Source organism: Giraffa tippelskirchi, chromosome 3 (assembly GCF_054371585.1).
Source record: "Giraffa tippelskirchi isolate mGirTip1 chromosome 3, T2T-mGirTip1v1.2.pri, whole genome shotgun sequence".
In the NCBI taxonomy this organism is placed as follows: Eukaryota; Metazoa; Chordata; class Mammalia; order Artiodactyla; family Giraffidae; genus Giraffa; species Giraffa tippelskirchi.
The window spans coordinates 24,325,397-24,349,405 of NC_137277.1; the positions used below are offsets into that span (position 1 = coordinate 24,325,397).

General features: G+C 36.0%; 1 protein-coding gene and 1 long non-coding RNA gene across 3 annotated transcripts in view; one reads left to right on the forward strand and one right to left on the reverse strand.

Annotated features, from left to right (window-relative positions):
* The window catches only part of SKAP1 (src kinase associated phosphoprotein 1), a 305,305-nt gene that overhangs the window by 141,730 nt on the left and 139,566 nt on the right, over nt 1–24,009 (reverse strand). The window lies entirely within an intron of this gene.
* LOC145542819 (uncharacterized) lies at nt 3,489–18,751 on the forward strand. 2 transcript variants are annotated; one of them, XR_014080159.1, is made up of 5 exons: nt 3,489–5,137; nt 8,964–9,079; nt 12,286–12,329; nt 14,585–14,753; nt 18,485–18,751. It is a non-coding gene; the product is annotated as an uncharacterized LOC145542819 (long non-coding RNA). The 2 variants fall into 2 exon arrangements; XR_014080160.1 differs by lacking the exon at nt 3,489–5,137 and adding an exon at nt 6,440–6,465.

Genomic DNA, 24,009 nt, shown 5'->3' on the forward strand with positions numbered 1-24,009 from the left:
CATTTAGAAAATTCTTATGTTTGTCCAAAGTCAAACTATGCATAACTTTTCTTTTTATGTCTTTTATTAGACAAAAATTATTATAAAAATTTCAAACATGTACAAATATAGAGAAAATGAGATAATCAACCTCTGCATTTATCACTAATTATTGCAGCTTCAAAAATTATCAGTTCATGGCCAATCCTATTTCCTCTATTCTCCATTCACTTCTCACTTACACCCAAATTAATGAATTTCATTTTTAAAACTTCAGTATAATTTTAGATTTTGAGAAAAGTGACTAAGATAGTACCGAGTTCCTATATATCCTTCAGTAGCTCCCCCCAGTGCTAACACATTACAAAACCAGTGTCACTGCCCATACCAAGAAATTGCTTTTATTTTTCTGTAAGAAAAACTGCAAAATTTTTGTGCTCTTGCTGCATGCATATCTACTCATTTGAGGGAACAATAACTATGAAATATCATCCACCCTTAGCATTTTGCAATTCCTTGCAATTATTTTCTGAATTTGGCTAAAAAAAGTGCAAGTAGTTTAAGGTCTCTGAAATAGCCATAAACGAATGAAATTTTTAGTTAACAAGATATTTTGGAGAGTCAAGTTCCTATTTTAGGGATAGAATATGATCTAATAATTATCAAAACATAGAAATACCAATAAAGTTTTGGGTCAGACACATCGGCTGTTTCTAAAATATAATTACAGTGTCAAGAGACTCCTGCTCTGAGTCTCTCGTAGGATGTTTAAGAGCAAATGAGTTTCCCCCTGCCATACCAAATTCCACTGTTCATCATGAAATATAATGAGTTATCTAAGCAATCAAATATTTGGGATCCTCTGTCTGATGGCCTTACAGGGTAAGTTTTCCTTGGCAGGGTGACTAAACCAGCACTTAGTAGATCCTTAAGAGCTAGTGGGCTGGCATGCTATCCCTGTTTGTAGCTCCAGTAAATAAGAGGACCATGGCAAAAAACACAGCTGGGGTCATTTTGGAGCACGATTTTGTCAAGATCATCAAAACAATCATATATCTTAAGAAATCCAAGCCAGCATTAACAACAGTGAAAAATAAAGCGCTTAGAGTCTTTAGACAAAAATACATAACTGATCAGGGAATACAGAGAAAAGTTGTGATTAGGGTATGATTAGTTGTGATTATGATAGAGAACTAAAGAAAGTTTCCTATGACTATGAGAAGATCTGTTTAAAATTGTATCTAAAATTTAACTGCATGTGATTAAGACAGCATTACATAGTGGCTAAAGCCAGATTAATTCTGGAGTCAGATTGCTTGGCTTCAAATCTTAGTTCAACTCCCTCTAGATAGTCTGTGACCTGGCCAAGTTTTTTAACTCTTTCAAACTCAGCTTAACTTCTGGTGTTTATAATAACCCTTGCCATCCACAAATGCAGCAGGTTTGGGCCAATAAGACCCACACAGAGGAGATCAAATGTTTGTTGACTTGCCTGACTAGTGATTACTGAAATCTGGGGGCAGGCAAAGGTGGGGTCTCACTGGTTCCTGAACACTCATCCAGTTACAAATGAGAGCTGGTTACAAGCTGCTACTCCATTCCATTTCCCTCTGGGTGGGGAAGTAACTCAGATGTCAGGACAAAGTGCTCTCAGGCTGCCTATCTGGCTCTCTGTCTGGGTTTATTGTACCTAGCTAGTGTCCCTAGGGCAGAAGGGGGATCCAGCCAATCTCCTTCTCTGAGACCAGACTCCACTTCTTCCCTGTCCCGTATGGAACTCTCCGATGAATGCCCCAGACTCTCACCATCATCATTTGACACCATTATTCAGTCTGTTTTTATGCTATTCCTTGCCTACTCCTTTTCTGTTGAATGCCTTAGAAGTAATTTTGACGTTGTTTTTCCAGCTTAAACACAGTTCACAGGAAAACCAGCCACCCCCTCCCTTTTACATTTTACATTCCTTTTACTCGTTCCCTGCTCCCTGCTCCTCATTAACTAAATCCAACATGGTCCCTTCTTCTAGTGTGAGCTACCAACCTGTTAACTGGCCAACCCAACACCATTTATGGCAAACATTTGTAGTTGTTCTGATTTTATTTAGGAAATCCTTTATAATCATTTTTTTTTAAACTAGGTCATGAATAGGATGCTAATGAAGATAAGAAATAATCTGTACAGGTCAGTGTCTTTCAAGACATTCTATGTCAAATAGAAATTTTATGGTGAGTTTGAAGTGTTGAAGCAGATCACTTATGGGTAGTTGTCAGAACATGCAGGAAAAACTGTTTGCCATCTTAGCATAGGTTATTTATGAAACGGCATTCTTTTCAGTGTACTCAGAGGCACATGGGCCCACAGTGAGCTCTGCCAGTTCTGGGGGTGGTGATCTGTGAAGCAGGCTTGGATGTGAGTACATAGGTCACTTCAGTGTTCAGATGTATCTATCACCATGTTCCGAAATAGTTTCTAAAAAGCACAACTGGCACATTATGGGAAAAAATACACTTATATTAGATATGTCCCTTTTCTATAAGTAACTCAGGGATTCAGATACTCTGTGATAATTTCACTCTCGTCTTACACTAGAGGACATGATATCTGTATCAACTAGTATATATTTTAGCAGTACTGGAAGCTTGGAAATCTTAAATAAACCTGGACTTTAGCCAAGTCTGGGAGGACTTGGCTTTCATGGACCACCAAAGGATTTGGTACAGACATACATGATGAGACTGAAAGCATTTGGGCTTTGTTCACAAGTCAACAAAAATCTCCCACTGTAGTCATTAAACTTCGATCAGGTTACCAGATCAGTAGTTTCCAGCATCAGATGCCAGGCAGCGCACATTGAAATTCTTAGTTGCTTGAGATTTATGGAAGTCATATTGAAAGACATGGAGGTATAGATTAGCCTACAAAGCAATTAAATGGAGAGTTCTCTCACAGTAAGCCTGAGGCCTCTTTTGACTCAGAGAGAAGGCCCTTTTTTCATGCTTTCAGTATATTCATTCTCTAAACTCTCCAAATCTTCACAGCCATCTCTAAATATTCTTTTGGAATATTTGCTCAATTTTAGAATGTTATTAGAGATGAGAAAAGAAATATATAGCAAAATATCCAAGACATTTGTGAGTGAGCAGTGAATAAGATGGGAAAGGTGATTCTAGGAGAGGAACATAAAGCTTATTTCCACCTACTGTCCTTTTTTTCCCTTTCAGATTTAACGAGAAATAATAACATGTAATATTGTATAAGCTTAAAGTATACAATGTATTGATTTGATACATGTATATATTGCAAAAAAGGCAAAGGAGAAAAGGAAAGATATACCCATTTGAATGCAGAGTTCCAAAGAATAGCAAGAAGAGATAAGAAAGCCTTCCTCAGTGATCAATGCAAAGAAATAGAGGAAAACAATAGAGTGGGAAAGACTAGAGATCTCTTTGAGAAAATTAGAGATATCAAAGGAACATTTCATGCAAAGATGAGCACAATGAAAGACAGAAATGGGATGGACCTAAAAGAAGCAGAAGATATTAAGAAAAGGTGGCAAGAATACACAGAAGAACTATACAAAAAAGATCTTCATGACTCAGACAACCACGATGGTGTGATCACTCACCTAGAGCCAGACATTCTGGAAAGCGAAGTCAAGTGGGCCTTAGGAAGCATCACTACGAACAAAGCTAGTGGAGGTGATGGAATTCCAGTTGGTCTATTTCAAATCCTGAAAGATGATGCTGTTAAAGTGCTGCACGCAATATGCCAGCAAATCTGGACAACTCAGCAGTGGCCACAGGACTGGAAAAGGTCAGTTTTCATTCCAATCCCAAAGAGAGGCAATGCCAAAGAATACTCAAACTACCAAACAGTTGCACTCATCTCACACACTAGTAAAGTAATGCTCAAAATTCTCCAAGCCAGGGTTTAACAGTACATGAACTGTGAACTTCCAGATGTTCAAGTTGGATTTAGAAGAGGCAGAGGAACCAGAGATCAAATTGCCAACATCCGCTGGATCATCGAAAAAGCAAGAGCTTTCCAGAAAAACATCTACTTCTGCTTTATTGACTATGCCAAAGCTTTTGACTGTGTGGATCATCACAAACTGTGGAAAATTCTGAAAGAGATGGGAATACCAGACCACCTGACCTGCCTCCTGAGAAATCTGTATGCAGGTCAAGAAGCAACAGTTAGAACTGGACATGGAACACTATACTGGTTTCAAATCGGGAAAGGAGTATGTCAAGGCTGTATATTGTCAGCCTGCTTATTCAACTTATATGCAGAGTATATCATGTGAAAGCCAGGCTGGATGAAGCACAAGCTGGAATCAATATTGCTGGGAGAAATATCAATAACCTCAGATATGCAGATGACACCACCCTTATGGCCGAAAAAGAAGAACTAAAGAGCCTCTTGATGAAAGTGAAAGAGGAGTGAAAAAGTTGGCTTAAAGATCAACATTCAGAAAACTAAGATCATGGCATCCGGTCCCATCACTTCATGGCAAATAGATTGGGTAACAATGGAAACAGTGACAGATCTTATTATTTTGGGCTCCAAAATCACTGCAGATGTTGACTGCAGCCATGAAATTAAAAGATGCTTGCTCCTTGGAAGAAAGCTATGACAAACCTAGACAGTATATTAAAAAGCAGAGACATTACTTTACCAACAAAGGTCCATCTAGTCAAAGCTATGGTTTTGACTAGTAGTCATGTATGTATGTGAGAGTTGTACTATAAAGAAAGCTGAGAGCCGAAGCATTGATGCTTTTGAACTGTGGTGTTGGAGAAGACTCCTGAGAGTCCCTTGGACTGCAAGGAGACCCAACCAGTCCATCCTAAAGGAAATCAATCCTGAATATTCATTGAAAGGACTGATGTTGAAGCTGAAACCCCAATACTTTGGCCACCTGATGCAAAGAACTGACTCATTTGAAAAGACCCTGATGCTGGGAAAGATTGAAGGCACAATCTTCAATCTGAAGGATGATGGAGGATGAGATGGTTGGATGGCATCACTGACTCAATGGACATGAGTTTGAGTAGGCTCTGGGAGCTGGTGATGGACAGGGAAGCCTGGCATGCTGCAGTCCATGGGGTCGGTCACAAAGAGTCGGACACGACTGAGCGACTGAACTGAACTGAAGGTATACAATGTATTGATTTGATACATGTATATATTGCAAAGTGATTACCACTGTAGACGGCTTTTACTAACATCTCCATCACATCACTACCATTTCTTTTTTTGTGTGAGAAAACTTAAGATTTACTCTCTCAGCAACTTTCAAATACATAATACAGTATCATTAATTATAATTGTAATGCTGTGCATTAGATGTTCAGAATTTACTGATCTTCTAACTGGAATTTTGTATCCTGTGACCAACATTACTCCATTCCACACTACCCCTTGGCCCCTGGTTCTATGAGTTCAACATCTTCGGATTCCACATGTTATTATATACTTATATATAATAAGTCTTTCTCTGTCTGACTTATTTCATTTAGCATAATGCCCTCGTTTGTTTTATATTTTAATATATATCACAGTTTTTATCCATTGTCCATTGGTAGACACTTAGGTTGTTTCCATATCTTGGCTGTTGTGGATAATGATGCAATAAGCAAGAGAATCAGATACCTCGTTGTGATGCTTTTTTCATTTCTTTTGAATATATGCCCAGAAGTGGGATTGCTGTATCATATGTTAGTTCTATTTTTAATTTTTTGAAAAACCCCTATATAGTTTTCCATAGTGCCTGTACCAATTACACTCCTAATCAACAGTGCACCAGGGTTCCCTTTTCTCTACATCCTTGCTAAAACTCGTTCTTTGTTGTCTTTTTTAATAATAACCATTCTAATGGATGTGAAGTAATGTATCAATGTGGTTTTGATTTGCATTTCCTTGATGATCAGTGATGTTGAGCATCTTTTCATGTACCTGTTGGTCATTTGTACGTCTTTATTGGAAAAATGTCTATTCAGCTCCTCTCCTTATCTTTAAAATTGAATTGGGTTATGTTGTTGTTACTGAATTGTATGAGTTCTTCATATATTTTGGATGTTAACTTCTTATCAGATATATAACTGATTAACTCTAAATGAATTAAAGATTTAAGCATAAGACCTGAAACCATAAAAATCCTAGAAGAAAACAAAGGGGAAAAGCTCCTTGACATTGGGCTTGGCAATAGTTTTTTTGGGCACACCAAAAGTACAAGCAACAAAACCAAAAATCAATCAGTGGGACTACATTAAACACCTACTCTCCTTTATACACTACCAACTCCTTTTGCTAGTCAAGCTGGGTCTAGAAGAAAAACAGAGCCCATATATCAGTATTTCCCATGAGTCCTTTCAATCCTTTTGTTGTTTAGTCACTAAGTCATGTATGACTCTTTTGTGACATCATGGGCTATAGCCTGTCAGGCTCCTCTGTCCACGGGATTTCCCAGGCAAGAAGACTGGAGTGGGTTGCCATTTCCTTTGGCTCTAAATAAAAGTTTCATTTTTATCATTCACCCTTTTCTCCATCAGAAATCATAAAACCCATCAAGTATAATTTTATAATGAGAATAGGAGAGAATTCTGAATGTTGTTCCTTACTCTGTGCATTTCCTCAGACATCTACTTTGGAAGTCAAGTATAAATTAACATTCCTGCTGAGTAATATGGTCTTGGGAAAGTTACTTAACCTTTCTGAGTCTTAATTTCCTCATCTGTAAAATAGAGTTGGTAATATCAAGTTTACAGGATTACTGGAAGAGTTAAAATGAGATACTACATAGAGATCAGCCAGTACAATACCTGGCATGTACAAGGCTTTCAACAAATGGTTGCAATTTTAATTTTGGTAATTAGTAGCTAATTAACTTGGGTAAAAGTTTTCAAAAAGGTTGGGAAGGCTACCTCAAATGCTTGGTGGAAGGAGAAAATATATAAACAAGTAATTAATTAAAAAAAAAAGACAAAAGAGACGTCACTCGCATTACCGTATAGACAGGTTTGGCTGTATAATGCTAAATTTTAGGTATTTTTGAGTGTGAGACTATTGTTAGGCCATAGTAGGGAAGTTATTTCAATTATATGGGGAAGTACAGTATATAAGAAATATGAAGCCTGGAGTACATCACAGGACTTATTTTCACAACCTTCAATGAAAGGCATTATGCAAGTATAAATTATACACCTTCATGCTTATAATTATACCTAAACCACATATTCCCAGAAGATTTCATTATGTAATTTTTCACACTTAACTTTGTTTCCTTTATAAAGCAATGTGCCATAAAAAACCCTCTGTAAAAGAAATCATTACTAATCACATACTTACTATATAAAGAAAAAATGCTCCTCTAAACATTCATATTTATATTGCCACATTAGCTACTCTGAAATTGTTATTGGACAAAACTAATCATCTATTCATGGCAGGTAAAATATTTATAAACATGATTCAAATTACCTACATTCAGAGACTTCATAAAATCTTTTTCCAATAAACTTTCTTCTAAAAATTCAGAAATATATTAATAGCCATTAAATTGCTGTGTGAACACTGCAGGTCACTTGCCTCCAGTTCTGGCTCAGAATGGAGATTATGCAAACTAGTTTTATCCCCAAATTCTCTCCATGTCCTGCAAAATTTTTATAAGAAAATTCTCTGCACTATAGCCATTGCAATGGCATTAAAATGACTTTTCAAATGGCACATGCAGAATCTCTAAATATTTGAACTAGAAAAGCAAAGATAAAGTCTACGAGTTCAGCCCAAAGGCAAATAGCTAACTAGGAATTACCAAGTAGATCAAAGCTACATAAGGATTCAATAGGCATACAATATTTACAACCAACATCTACAATATTCCCGTAACAAACGTACATACACTTGACATCTTCCTCAAGAGCAAGAGTTCTTTTTGGCTTGAAATCAGCTTAATATAGTAATTCCCTGTTCCCTTATAATTGCTCTTTGTATTGCTCCTCTTAAATAGCTAGATAATTTTAATTACTTCATCAAAGTCACTCAGTAAATTGTACCGGTACCACAACTAGAACGGTCTGTTACAAACCTGGTTCCACATTTCATTACCTGTAGTCAGCAACATCCCCCAAACCTAAAAATTTCATAATAACAGAAAATGAAAAATACATCCAATAAGCAACTTACAGTTTAAGAGAATGGCAGGGTAATTACATTTATTGAGTAGAAACAAAAGTAAGACTATTACATAGTATTTTGTTCCAAGACTCTAACTAAAATAGTGTACATAAGATATTAAACTTGAAGGTGTGAAAGGAAATGATACATGATTGCTAATAACGTGAAATAATGGTTAATCCAAAGCAGAGACATAGTTCCTATTAGCCAGGGAAATTTTTGGTAAGAGAAGAAAAAAGGGAGCAATTTCTGAAAAACAAAAATACCAATATATAACACATTCATATAGAAACTCCTCAGTACTCGTTTTTATGCAGTTTTTGACTATGAATTACTAAAGCAGGTTTAAATTGATTGGTCTATTTGTTATCAGTTATCAGTTAGCTAAACGCTCCTCAGACTATAGGGATCATTAGCTTGTCAATTAAATAACAGCCAGCTGCACATAGGGTCTCGGACAAGAGACCAGCTTGCTTGTCAACACATATACACAAACTCAAGTGGAAAAGAAAGTCCATTTTAAAATGCACATTCTGAATTGCCCACAATAAATATTTGACACAGCTAACCAAAATGTTTTAGCACACTCTTACACCTTAGATAGCAGCAGGATAAAGCAGGTAATAGAACAATTTAAATTAGACAAAACTCAAAGCTATGATGTAAATTTACATGAAAAGAAGTAAAAGTAAAAACAGACTTACTCAAGAGGAACTGGTATATCTTTAATTTAATCACTATTATTTAATTACTGTGTATTTAGTAACAGTGGTATTTAATTTGACAAATATTCAATTCTCTTACAGATTATTTGCAAGTCGGTATGATTTCTATGAATTCCTGGGAGAGCTTAAGTCAAGAGGTAACATTTAATGGAGACATGTTCTGATTAATTATCTCTAATTGGTCTGTCCAACATACGGTGAGTTATGAAAGTCATCAGTGATTTCCTCTTATTTTTAAATAGCAATAACTCTATGTAAAAAGTTATATTTTATAGGTTTATCAAGGTATAACTCTCATCAAAAACATTGAAGCACTAGCTAAGACTGTATCAAAATTGTGACTGATTCCAGGTTGAAAATAAATTTAAATGTTAATACTTGAGGCAGATTGCTAAGGTGTCTTAGCCAACTTTTTATCATAACTGTGTCTACCTAAAGGCAAGCAACAGGAATGCTGGGAAATAGCACAAACAATGATTTTAAGAAAATACAAAAATGATATATACGTATAAAATAAAAGTATATAAACTTGTGCAGAGTAGAGCAATATAGCTACTTGTAATATAATATAATGTGAATAGTGTGACTTCAGGCAATCGAATAGAGAAGTGAAGCTGAACGCTGCTATACCAACCAAATGGCAAATGTGACACCTGATAATGTAAAACAGAGGCATCCCCAGGGCGCCATGTAAAATTATTATAAAGCGGTGAAATAACAATATAAAGTTAATTTTATTAAAATTAACAATACTTCCCATCAGCACGAGACAATCTATATTCAAAATTAAAACAGTAGGAATGTTTATCTATTTAAGCATTCTGATAGGCTAAATATTGTTGACTGTTAAAAGAAATAAAGTTTCTAAGCCTCTTATTTTTTATTATACATTCATAAATACTCATCCTTATGAGCAGCACCATATTCAAAGGCCTGAAATTAAAAACATGTTTTCTTATGAAATTTGGCATATCTGGCATGTTGTTATGGAAATGTCTCAGCCTACTGTTTGTTTGTTTTTTAACAGAAGTTTGATGTCTTAGAAATTTAAAAAAAAGGATAAATGGGTCAAATTTTGCATGGTACTTTTCAAGTAGTACAATGAAATAGAAATAGGTAAAATTAGTAATTTCATGATATTATCTAAATCCTGATGTTTGCTGATTTTTACTACTTTCTATTGTTTGCAGAACTGATCTGCATACATTTACCAGTTATGAGATTTCATGTTAAGTAAATATATCAATTTTTAGGCATCTTTAGCTTTTAAAAGTGAGTTTTTTCTTGACTGTAAAAGGAATATAAGGTCACTGCAGAAAAGAATTAAAAGGATAAAAGTTCAAAGAAAAGAATAAATATTATTCCTAATGTTATGTTGTAAACTCTAGCCATTATTAACACTTCAGAATACAACCTTTCAGTACTTTTTCCTATGCAGTGATAAGCACATGTACTTTTTTTAACTTTTATTTTATTTTTAGTACATGTGCTTTTTAATTCTTAGTATTTAACCAAAAATAAACCTGACTGAAGACTACACCATTTTACAAAGTGAATTTTATCTTTTCACCTAAACTAAAGGAATATTTCACAGCATATACTATGTTTCATCTAGAGATAAGCTACAGCTATATGATAAGCTGCTTCTGGTGAAGAACTGAACATTAGTTTTAAATCTAGGAATTAGTTGGTCAATAGCAACATGGAGTGGGGTGGGGGATATATTCTACAGATTAAGATGAATTTTGTCATTATGGAACAGAAGAGTTAATTTATGAGATCCTGAAATTTCAAGGAACATCTTATATTTTAGACACTTGGAAAATCTGTTTTATATATTTGGAAATCTATAAATTTACTATAATAAAGATCCCTATAAAAGCTAGTTTTATGTCCTTTATCTTCAAAACTGAAAACCTGGATTATATAAGGTAAAGCAAGGGAGAAATTTAGAAATTATTTATAATTAAAGATGATATGCCTTTTAATGCTATTATCAAAGGAAAGATAATAGCAAACCATATTATGCTATTTGGTATGCTATTACCAAACCATAAAAAACTTATGTAACATTATTAACTTTCATTTAAGCCAAGAAAATCTAAGCTTAACCCGAACCCATTCCAACTGTTAACTCTGGCCACTGAGCTGCGGCTATTACAGCAGGTGTTTATCAGACAACTCACTAGGAATTTCATAATATCAATGAAGTTAGAAGATAAACAAGAATTTTCCCAGCCTCTTTTATTATTTCTAGATGGCCTCTTTTATGTTTTTAAAGGGAAGAAGGCAAATCTTACACTCCTACCCTCTCTGAGCACATGGTCTCCCTTCTCTATTTCATTTATCTCGTATTTTATATCATATCATACCATTTATTGTCCCCCTCCCCTTGGAGGAATGTAAACTCTGTTGGAGAGTGGGGTTTTTACACTGATGAATCCCTAACACCTAGAACGGTACTAACACATAGTAAGTGCCCAATTAGTATCTGTTGGAAAAATTAATGAGTTTTCCCTAACTGGATACTTAGAATTAGCAGAAGTCAATTTAAATCTTCAAAACAAAGCAATATTCTTTTTAAAAACAAGAAATTTAAAGATATTTCTGCTCTAAAGTTGGATTTCTCTTACTTTGGAAATATATTTTAATAAGTTTTGGCTTCTTTGATAGGGTTATTTTGATACCAACAATTACTAGAGCCTACTTCACTGAAAATTTGTGAATTCATTTTAAAAAATTTCCAAAGACACCATTTTTTTGCCACTGTTGCTGGAAAAATATGACTCCCTCTGTTCTCTTTCTCGTAAAAAATATACTAACCACACAAATCCAGGTAGCTGCCTTATCTACTCTGCCTCATCTATTCTTCTGCTAAGGAACTTCTATACCCTGTATTCTTATTGAACAAGAGGACCATTCTGAAAAATCTGTATACTGGCAATCAAACCATTCTGCAAACAGGAATGCAGATTCCAATGATAAGATGAGTGAGCAGGATGCAAGAACACCTTAAAGATCACCTGCCATACTTGTGTTTGAGGTGCTCAATGGCTGTTTACATCAAGTGCCATCTGGCTCTATAGATATAATAACAATTATTCCATCGAGGTGTGTAGCTCCCTAAATCATATTAATATACAATGATTCCACTAGTCTTATAGGAGTTGATGTCTTTGTATGCTCCCATTTAACCTGGGTAATGCGCTAAAACAAGTCTGCCTCATCATTAAGAATTGATTTTTTATTTATGTGAATGTCACTGGCAATCCCATGATATCCCTTTGTAATTCAGCTGAACAGGACTGCATACTAGTGTTAATCTATTTTTATGGCATATCTTTAAAAATTTGCAACATCTTGCTACATTTGGATATTTATATAGAGATTTGTGTTCCCGCAGAAAGCTGTTGTTTGCTTTGGAGACCCAATTCATACAGCAATAGGGCAAGTATCTAATATACTTCATTAGCTATCTTATATCAGATAAGGGTTTATTTCCTTAAATTATTTAACCTTGGTAGAACTACTCAGATCACATAAATTACAAATACACTAATGAAAATCATTAGTTAGACTATTCAAAAACAAAACCAACAGGAGTAAAATTAAAATATTTCTAAAATCAGCACTTTGGAAACATGTTATAAAAATAACTTAGTGCATTTACTGTGATCACTCATTTCTTAATGTTGTTGTTGGTTACTTATTTAGACACTGACATGAAAACTTTCCTGATGTGCTAATATTTGTAAAAATGTTACACTGCTTTTTCTGGCTAATTCAAATCTGATTTTAAAAGTTATGGCTATAATTATTTATAAATGTGCCCTAATGACTTTTGCTAATTTAAAAAATATTACAATAAAACAATAAACAGTAATAAAGAAAAAATAAATATTTTAAAAATACTGGGAAAAAACACTGTAAAAATTATACTTTAAATCTAGTTTTCCCAAGAGTACTTACAGGATCATTAAACAATTACCTCATGGGGAAGTTCTGTCAGAACACCTTTCATATTTAGGTGCATATTATAGACTTGAATCTATTTAGAAAGCAATAGTAAGCTTTTAAAAATCACAGAAATTGGAGTTGGAGGAGGTTAGGTTATACATGAGGGTCTTGCCCATTTTATACTGTTGTTTTAAAGACAGAAATTGCTCTTATGCTACTGAGAGTTTATCACATACAATTAGTGATAAAGCAACTCATTAGGAAGGTGAACAAGTTTCAAGACATTCAAAGAAATGAGGCAATACTTCAAATCTAAAGGACTCTGCATAAGAGTGTCACTGAAAACTATAAACTATTTTAAGATTCTTGGTCTAGAGAAGTCTCTCGTACATTTCATAGATTATTTAGACAATTAACAAAAAATAACACTGAGGTAAAAATCATTATTATAACTTGAAAAGATATGTCCTAAAACTTAATTAAGGGCTCAAACTTAAGAAAAACATTCATAAAAATCTATAATTGAGTTAAAACTATGAACGTAATGTGGCTTTCAATGTAATCCACTAGTACCTGTCCTTAAACTGTAATTTTTACAAATATGTTTCCTGAGATCTGTGCCAATTATATATTGTACATGTCATAAATAACAAATTAGTAACTATGTGCTTTTGTATTCAATACACAAATATATTTAATGCTCAGATATTTTCACTACATAGAGGTCCACAAAGAAGCTTGGGGACATTTCTCTGTGCTCTTCAGAACTAAGTGTGGTGAGCAATTATCAGGAGTAATATACGTGTCAGTTTTTGAGTACACTATTGCTTCTAAACATTATTAAAAAACCACTACACAAAGATGATAAAAGGTGGATTAGTCACCTAAATGCCTATAAATTGAGATGTAAGGTCAGAGATATTCCCTTCACTCACCCTGTTGTCTCACACAGGGTTGGTTGGTTACAATTCATATCCTGGTGTGCACGAGGCATACACTGTGGTTCAGAGTTAATATTGGGGACTTGGTTCACAGGCTCACAAGTCAGATTTTAAGACATAATAACGGTGCTGTCTATGATACTATTCTAATGCTTTATTTTGTTAAAATAATTCTTCATTTTAGGAATGAGTCAGGTAAAGAAGGAACATGGAGTCAGTGTGAAATCTACTTCAGAGTTCACCTCAATTGGTGAACAGTGAATGCTCTGACAATGACATTCACAACAGCATCGCTGCTGGGTATTCCTATAATTTGCTCTCTATGATCGTCCCTTTAAACAAAAAGCTCTGTACTCAGCATGCAAAGAAGTTAGAAGTGGGGAAAGGAGGGGGAGCCACACATATAAGAAGAGAGAGGGGAAAAAACTGCAGATCAATCATTTATAATTAACAAAAATCCGATTGGTGCTTTAAATAGAGATCAATGTGTTCCAGGCTGCCTGGATTGTGGGGATGTATTCACCTTCTCGTAACTCTCCAAGCAAGCTGTCACACCTACAGAATCACCATTTGTTTTCTTAACAAAGCTTCAGGGGGCGCCAGGCTCTCATTGAAATTTCATTAATCTAATGGAGTAAAGTCCTATAGAAAAAAATCAAATTCTCGTTGGACGAGATGCTACCTGGGAAAGATAACCTCTGTTTGAACTCTCAGACTCGGATCGCTCTGCTATTAGTCTGAGGAAACAGACAGCAACAACGCTGATTACAGCCACCGGCCTCAACAATTTTTTTTTCTAACTAGCAATTTCGAGAGCAAGTGCCACAGTGTCAGCTAAAGAAACACAACTGCGGGTTTTCTGCAGAGCGAAATGGTTCTGAAATGTCACTGAATAGCTCACAAAGGACGCCAGTCTACGACAACAGAGACATAAGCATGTAGGAGAAAGGGCCCACCCAACCTCCCTTCAAAGGTATGTTGTTTACATGCATGTAATTTGTGAAACCCACAGCTATTCAGTTCAGGGATTTCACAGAAGTCTAAACTAAAATCTGTTTGGAAAGCAGTAGAGAGATTCTTCCAAGAGTCACAGAAGGCTGGGTGTGGGGAGATTATGATGTGGTATTCACATAAATAGGTACATACATAGTGGATGAGAGTCTTCAAGTTTCCAAGACATCAGTTTTAATTGTTATTTGGTGATCATATTTTGGCAACACCTCCAAGTAATTTGATTCACAAGTGTGCAGATATGGCCCAAATATGCACGTGTAACAACATTTGAAAGGCGATTCCTCATGTTAATTCCTAAAAATTCCTTCCAGGAATGTCCCCATGGCTCATCTGATGCTCACATGGCAAGAGTATAGAATGGTAGTCGTGTACGTGGTAAAAGGGCCAATATGACTAAAGCTGCATCTATCCCAAACTAAAATCATTCTCCATGCTGCTTATTTTTTTCCCTATTTAAACACCTATTTTTAAAGTTTAAATGACTAACAGCCCAGAGGTTTTAGGTGCCCTGTACAGAGTCCAAAGAGAAAATGAAACAACCTGTAGAAACCCCTCTGCTAGGCTCCTATGTGAACACTATGCTTTTAAAGAAGCGACTAGGCTAAAGGAAGTAGACTTTAGCCAGTCAAGATCACAGTCAAGTTCAGCACTGCTTTCTGATTCCATCAGTGCCGAGGTATGGAGGTGACTGTGCAAACCTTACTTGTGTTAAAGGAGAAAACCAATCTTACTTTAAAGTAAAAAGAAACAATAATTTGGATGAAAACTACAACTTATGTTTATTTTTAAAAAACCAAGGATCTAAAAATTGTAGTACATAATAAAGAGAAAAAAACAATATTTTGAAAAAATAGACATCCTAGGTAACAACTGAGATAACTGAAAAAATTCTGAGTCTATCTTTAAGATAATATTTTTATTTTACAAAAAGTTTATTGCTTTTCACCTAGGTCATATAAAGCCTACTGCAGGTCAGGAAATATCTTATTTCCAAAGTAGTTCACAGGAGTGAGTCACTTCTTATTATATATTTTCTCCATTACTCTGTTTATGGGTAAATATTTTTCTACTTGGGATAGATTTAATATTTTTCCTTCTGGGTCTAAATTTATCCACAAAGACTTAGCTTGTGTTCATGCATAATTCCTTTAATTTCCTGTGTGAGATCCACCTGTAGAATTATATACTTCCTGCTCTCTATCTACATCCTATTTAAAGATGCCACTGAAAGTATATAAATTTTTAATTCTAAGCAACAGAAAAATGGGTAAATAACACATTGATGTGTCTATGTGTGTGTACTGTTTATATAAACATATGTAATATATGCAAATTGATACTCACAAAAAGTTAGTTTACCTAAGTTAAGATTATTCAAATTGATCCTGGGAACAAAATAATACACCTTTTCTAGGCATTCATCCCTACTATAGAGACGGAGAAAGAAAGATTGTGAGAGGGAGACACACACATTCAGATGAGCCTTCAGGGAATTGTATGAACTTTTGAACCAGAGGCGGAGAGCCAGAGCCCAGCCTGTTCCCACTTTAATAAACATTTTTTTTCTTCAATTAATTAAGGTTTGGAAAGAAAAAAACACCACAGAAGAGAAGTAATTTAGCATGCAACGCATACTTTACAGATGGATCCTACCTTCAGATGCTTATTAAATCTATGCATGATTGCGCTGGAGAAAATTAATTGCATTGTTTCTCACTATTCAAAAGGGGGTTGCAAACAGCTCAAAAATAAAAAGGAAAATGAAGCAAGGTTGTTGTTGTTGTTGTTTAAAAAAACAGCAACAGTATAAAAGGAATACTTTCAAAGTCCTAAAACAATACCCACAATTGGCCTAAGAGCATAAAGAATTCCTTTAACATTTTTTGCTGTTTCAAAATACTGTGTATGTTGCCAGAATATACATATCTATTTTAAGTTTACACATATCCTGGCCTCACTAAAATTTCCTACTCAGTGGCATTTGAACTATTCAATTAAGTGGTGAGTTTTTGTTCAAATCCTGCTGTGAAGAAAGATTTACATAAGCAGCTGGGAGTATACACTAGCACACATTCACTGTATCTCGCTTAGTGGGTATTTTCTCCATTCCACTCTTTGGAAAAGTGATAAATTCCTAACTTGGGGGGAGGGGAGAAAATATAAAATAATATAAAATATTAAGAATAGGGGTAATCATTTGCAGTTTTATCAGCTTTAATTTTTGGAAAAAAAAACCTCAGACGCTTCAGAAACTGGTCATTTTTGCCTTTCTCAAGTACTGCTAGTGGAAGTTGAACTGTAACCTCTCTCTTAGACTGTCCTGAAAATGACCTTCATCAAACTTGAAAGGACTACTCTCTGTCTAAGGAGTTAGAAGAGCCATTAATTTTCCTAACTCATTCATTTCCAGATTAAAAAAAGATTCCTTGTGTTACTTCATTGCAGATGCTCCTTTTGATGTGACCCACCTTGTTGTTGACTTGACTAAAAACATTTCACTTAGAACTTCTAAACTTATTTGATTGCATGACCCAAATAGATGGTGGTTTTATTTTATTCTTCCCACTCCAAGTCTATAAATCAGTCTCTCTAATCCCTGGTTAATGTGTATAATTATTTTAAAGTATTTATCATGACACAAATTTGGCTAAGAGTAACAAACTAAGGACATATCATAAATAAATGAATCTGTCCTATGTATAACAGAGTTTGTAAGATATGGGAAAAATATAGATATATTAACATTGGGATTAGTTTATATAGTGCCTTTCACCAGAAGGTCTCAAACAACAATATAAATGACCTCATAAATAATTATAGCTTTTAAATCCCTAGTTAGGAATGGGACAAAACAAGATCCCATGGTGAAACAGGTAGAGCAAAACTTCTAAGACAAGTATTCAGCTTTTGTTCCCTTGCTTTACCTCTTAAAGTCAGATCTACCACCCTGTTAGATCATCAACCAATTGAAAGTAGGGTCTCATCATCATGCCAAAACATCTGGTTCAGTTCAGGCACTACTAAAAAGAGAAAAATCTATGCTGCTGTGAGAAACCCCAGTCAAAATGGAGCCAACGCCTTGTGTCGGTAGAATTTTTCTCGATGTAACACAACAGTGTGTAGTACCTATGTTATTGATTGGTAAAGAGAACAGACAGGAATATATCAGCTTGGAGCTCCAGAACATTATGATTACAAAAGACAGTTTAACTGAGGTATTAAAAACAGGGCCAGAGTCAGAAAGGACAGGGAAGCCTGGTGTGCACCATTTCATGGAGTCGCAAAGAGTCAGACATGACTTAGCAACTGAACAACAACTTAAGTGAAACCACACTGATAGGTATGAAATGCCTGAATAATATAGGTAGGAAAAAGCCTAAGAAGGGAGATTTCTTAGTTCAAGGCACCTGAAAGATCTCTTCTGTTTGCTGTACTCCAACACTGAGCAACAGGCTGACTGCAACCTACACCTGTACATTTGAGGTATCTCTTTATTACAGATTCTCTCAGCTGCTTCAATATTTACCTTTTAAGTTTCCCCTGGAATTAACACAATCCTCCCTACCTCAAATAGGGAGCATTGCAAATGAAAGTGCTGTATATCATCCCTAGCTGCTGGTCATCTACAGTTCTGGGACTTCCTCTATTAAAGACTCCATCACATTAGGGTACTTTATCGTCTTTTTGCAGAAGTTCCAGAATGAGCACCAACAAGCAACTAGTCAGCAGCTGCTGGCAGAGCAGTTTTCGTAGTACAAGTGACTCTGGCCTTCCTTGGATCATTTCCCATTGAGTATGTGGGAGAGTTTATCAAACTCAAGATATCAAAAGCACAAGATAAGTCTAGGAAAGTAGATGATTAAACTCACTTTCAAGAATCCAAGAGTTCTGAATATGTTTCAGATTTTTAGATACCCACTGTAAAAATGAGAAAAGATAAAAATTTAAAACTCTTAATTGACTTAGTTTTTATTTTATATTTCTTACAAACGTTACAATGAGTACATTATTCTCCTGGAGCAAAGAGCTCACCGATGACTGGGGAATTAGATTCAAGACATTATACTTTGATTTAGCAGATCTCTGTATTCATTTATTATATGGGATCCTGTTTTCCTGAAAGAGTTAAATTCCCTCTATAAGGTAAAGAGCTTAATCACTCTGGGATGAGATATTTTTTTCTATTTTCCAATGCAATTACTCTTTGTCTTAAATCTAATTGAATTCACTTTCCATGTTAGTGGGGGAAGGGAGGTAGGTAGGAGAGATGCTGCATATGTTAGAAGACAAATAGTGTAAATTGCAGACTTTTTGATATAAAGGATTTTTCAAAGACAAAACACTGTGTGCTGATAAAAATGTTTAAATATTCAGTGTTGTTGTGGGTGGAGATTTGGGCTATTAGGAACTAGATTTCTTATATGGAGAACATTAGGGACATTGCATAAAGAGCGTTCATATTTATAAATTATAAAGTATCTTGGGATTCTCTGTATGAAGAGCACCATATAAATATAAGTATTTTCACCTCACGTGGGCTATCACAGATTGTTGACATCTCAGCAAAAATGTATTTCAGTAGTCAGCAGGATATAAACCCTTCTGTGGATTTGATTTTTCTGCCGTCTTCTCTTCCCTGAGCTGTAACATGGAAGGAACATGTGGGCTGCCTCTTTTCCCTTTTCTAAAGTTCTTGACTCTCATTTGTCTTTGTAGTGTCAGTGTATAGCGTTTGGCTTTGTACTCATAGGCCATACTACTGAAGGAAGGGAACATTTATCTTGGATCTATCTTGGATATTGTTTTCCACCCTCAGTATTTCTGATGTCTAAGGAGGAAAACCTCCAGATATCATGGAAGAGGGGGAGAGAAGGTGGCAGTCACTCTGTGGCACATTAAGAAACACTGTAGAAACAAGAGACTACTATTATCTCAAGGTTCTTTGGAGGTTCTTTAGGATATGACAAATACCTATATGTATAGTCACATTTTTTAGGGTTCAGTTTAACAAATTCTTATTGAATGTCTACCATGTGCTGAAATCTGTGAAAGATACAGGAATAATTAACCTGTGAAAGATACAGGAATAATTAAGACATCACTCCTGCCCTGTGGTAGCTCACAACCTTTGGAGAAGCCAGCACACGGTAAGTAATATAATACAAGACAAACGGTGGTAACAACTACAATAAAGGCATTGATCAAGTAAAACATAAGACAGGGAGAGGATGAGGCTACCTTGGAGCAATTAGGAAGCCATGTAGAGAAGATGAGCAGAGCCTTGTAGGATCAGTGCACTGTAGGTGGCTGGAGAGGATGAGAAAGGCATTCTAGGTGGAAGACACAGGGCTGATTTTGGGGAATGATGAATAATGAGGTTGGAGTGTAGGGCATGAGATTCAAATGTAGAAAGTAAAATGAAAAGTACAGATAACTTGTATTTCAGATTATGCTTTCAAATCCTCTTCAAAATAAGCTGAGATTATGAAGCTGCAGTGTAACTAGGCAACAGTTCTTAATGATGAGTATTCTCAGCCCATTATCCCCTTGTATACTCAAGAGGTTCTGGCTTCACTGGTTTGGTTCCCTCCCAGACCTGCTCTCAATTATGGAGGGCTCTGCCATTCATTCTGTCTTGGCCTTTTATGATGCAGTGTTGGGATGAATAAGAATGAGACAAGAGTTTGAAAGGGCAAAGGCCACTTGGATAGATAGTAGAGGCTGCTAAGTCACTTCAGTCGTGTCCGACTCTGTGCGACCCCATAGACGGCAGCCCACCACGCTCCCCCGTCCCTGGGATTCTCCAGGCAAGAACACTGGAGTGGGTTGCCATTTCCTTCTCCAGTGCATGAAAGTGAAAGTGAGTCACTCAGTCGTGTTCGACTCTTAGCGACCCCACGGACTGCAGCCTACTAGGCTCCTCCGTCCATGGGATTTTCCAGGCAAGATTACTGGAGTGGGGTGCCATTGCCTTCTCCGAGATGGTAGAGGACAGATAGCCAAAAAGCACTCTCCACTCTGCACTGCAGAGGATCGAGAGGAACATGGCTGGAGAGTAGGTGTGAAAGAGTTCAAAGGCAAGAGAACAAGAGGCTCCAGGGAGCTGTGGAGATTCTGAGAGGGGACAGTGGCCTTGTAAAATATACTGCATGTATATGTGAGGACTGAAATGTTTACTCTTATTGTGCTTCTGTGAATGTGATACCTCTTCAGGACTGGGTCTGGTGCCACAGGGATGATGGTAAGCAAAGATTCAGGACAGCTCAGCATGAGAACATATGTGATTTTCTGGAGACTGGAAGCTGTGCCTCACATTATACCGGAGAGAGCTATGATGGCTGGAAGTGGATCAGGAGCTCTTCACCATTTCATTCTTCCATGAATTCTCCATTTAATGCTTAATGCTTGTTGAATAGATTGAGATGGTTCTTACTGTATATTAATTAATTCTTTTCTTGACTCTGTCATGCTTTAGTGCTGCCCTAAACTTCCACTCTCTGTTTCCATAAGCCGAGGGCCAATCCCTACTCCATGCTCTTTACTCTCAGCAGATGGCCTTGCCCTCCCCGACTTCCAAGTAAAAATATCTCTGCATCATTAACCTCCTCTATCTTTTAACTCCTTTCTCTAAGAAGTAAGTGCCTTTAGCTTAAGACTGATTCTTGAATAGTATTATACAACCTACCTCCACCTTTCCTAGAACTTGATTCTGTTTATTATCCTTTCTTTTTCAACTGTTCTTTCTTCTTTTCAGGAAAATTAGCTCAGATCTACCCTCTCCTAAAACAAAAAAAAAAAGAACCAAAAAAAAAAGTTCCTCTTTACCTCTTTCTCGCTACCACTTATTCCTTTCCTTATTTTCAGCAACCAACTTTTTAAAAGTGCCATATACCCACAGTCTCTAGTTTCTCAGTTCTCATTCGCTCCTGAATCCCTAAAATCAACCTTCTACTTTTACTAATCTACTGAAACTGCTCCTCAAAGAATTAGCAAATAACTTCTTATTTTTGTTTCCACCATCCTTGTCCCTCCCTAAAAATGCCCCACCCCATATCTAAAAATACACAAACATGGAGGGAGATTGTCAGTTACTCATCTTTATATCCCCTCAACATGTAGCATTATGCCTTGTATATGGTAGAAACCCCATGAGTATTTAAACTGAATCTGGATTTCTTCAACCAGTCTCATTGTCCCCACGATTCCTGATATTCTCTGACCATGTCAGGAAACTAGGAATGGTTTCAGATGCTACAGCTAGTATCAGGGCATGTAGCTTTCTCTAGTGGTTTAGAGAATTAGGAAACATCTCATTCTCAATTGTCAACAACAAAATTATTTTAAAATTCTCATATGTCAGAAAGTATAATAAAAATTGTGTTATTTTGATTTTGTTGCTAAAATATACAAAACAAACATATACATGAAATGTATATCATGATGATCAATGGTAGTGATCAAGAACTCAAAAATGAAGAATTTGAAACACAGAGACTTGCCAGACTTATCAAGTGGCTTTCTGTTGATCCAAACATAAACCATGTTGTAAGATCTTGTAAGGTATTATGCAATAAGCCTTATTTTCCCAGAAAGCTCTACAATGGCTGAGACACAATACATACTAAAATATAATCAGAAATAAGCCAGTCACTACTAATGTATTGATTGACATCTTCAGTAAATAGGCTTCTTTTGTGCAGAGGGTACAAAAACAAATATTCAAATCCAAACATGTAAGGTTAATCAATGGGATGTGGAACACTTTTTACTTCTATATTTCCCTTAAGTGTCTTATATGGAATTTCACTAACAGGAAGTTCTCCCATCTCTCACAAACTCCTCCATACACTGAGAACCTTTAGGAACAGTGATAAACAGCTCAAGAGTCACACAGCTTCTTGGACACATGTATATACTGAGGTTACTGGCCACTTCTCTGTCCTACGTTGCTGCCCAGCTAATTGCATGCAACACGAAATGCCTAAGAAAGCCAGCAGAATCGGCTTGTAACAGTTGTTTACTTGAAGCATTCCTTTAGAATAGGCCTACCCACCAAGAATGTAAAGAATCCATGGCTCCTGCACAACGTTCTAATGCCTCAGTCAAAATCCATTCTCTTTGTCACTATTTGGTTCAACAGTTCAGGTAAACAAACATTCTGGGAGCACTTACCCTACAACAGGCACTGTGCTAGGCCTTCAAGGAGCCAGAATCCAGTGCAGGATAGAGATTTGTAAACACAGAATTCCAGGACAATGATGGCAGTGATTTGAAGATTTCAAATCACAGGGATACTTTTCTTAAAAGGTGAACTATATTTGGGACAATTCTGTGTTTTAAGGTAAAAGTCAGCATTTATCTTAAAATATGGAAATGCCCAAATTTAAAATCTAAAATTTAAGGTTTTAAGGATCATTTAAATGTTAATAGAATAAATTAATGAGAGCAAACTAAAAGAAAAACATTGACGAGTCTACTTACTGAACAGATTCTTCTCAAAATAAAGTTCCTTAAAGGCAGTAAACATTTTTATACAACAGTAGTAGGGGCAAGGAAATATAAGAGACTCACTTCAACTAGCACCTGTAAATACATCTTTTGGTTACACCAAAAAGTTACCAGATAGGGGGACATCCAGTACCACTGTCCTGTGACACTGTTTGTAGGGAAACGGATCTCCTTATTACAAAACTGTTTTTCTTTTTAAGGCTCTCTTGCCCTAGATATTTTCCTAGATAACATTATATTTTATCTCAACCCTTTCAAATAACCTGTAAACAGTCTTTACATTAATGCCTGTGTAATCTGTCAAAGAATACTCTGGAGTATTAGAAATATAAATAGATGAGAATTTCACTCTCAAAGAGCACTTTATTCATCTGGTTTCACTACAGCTCTACGACAAAAGTTGTCTAGTGAGTATACCGAGACCATACTGAACACTCAAACAAATGAGGCAGACTACTTTCGTTCATGTGCCTACGTTTTGTGGCTCTAGAACTACCTTATTTAGAAAATCTCTATATGTGAAAAAATCTTTGTGACAAAATGTCTGTAAAAGACAGAGGCTTGGGATTTCCCTGGTGGTCCAGTGGTTAGGAATCCCTTTTCCAATGCAGGGGACATGGGTTCAATCCCTGGTCAGGGAACTAAGATCCCACATGCCATGGAGCAACTAAGCCTGAGCACCGCAATAGAGAAGGTCATGTGCCACA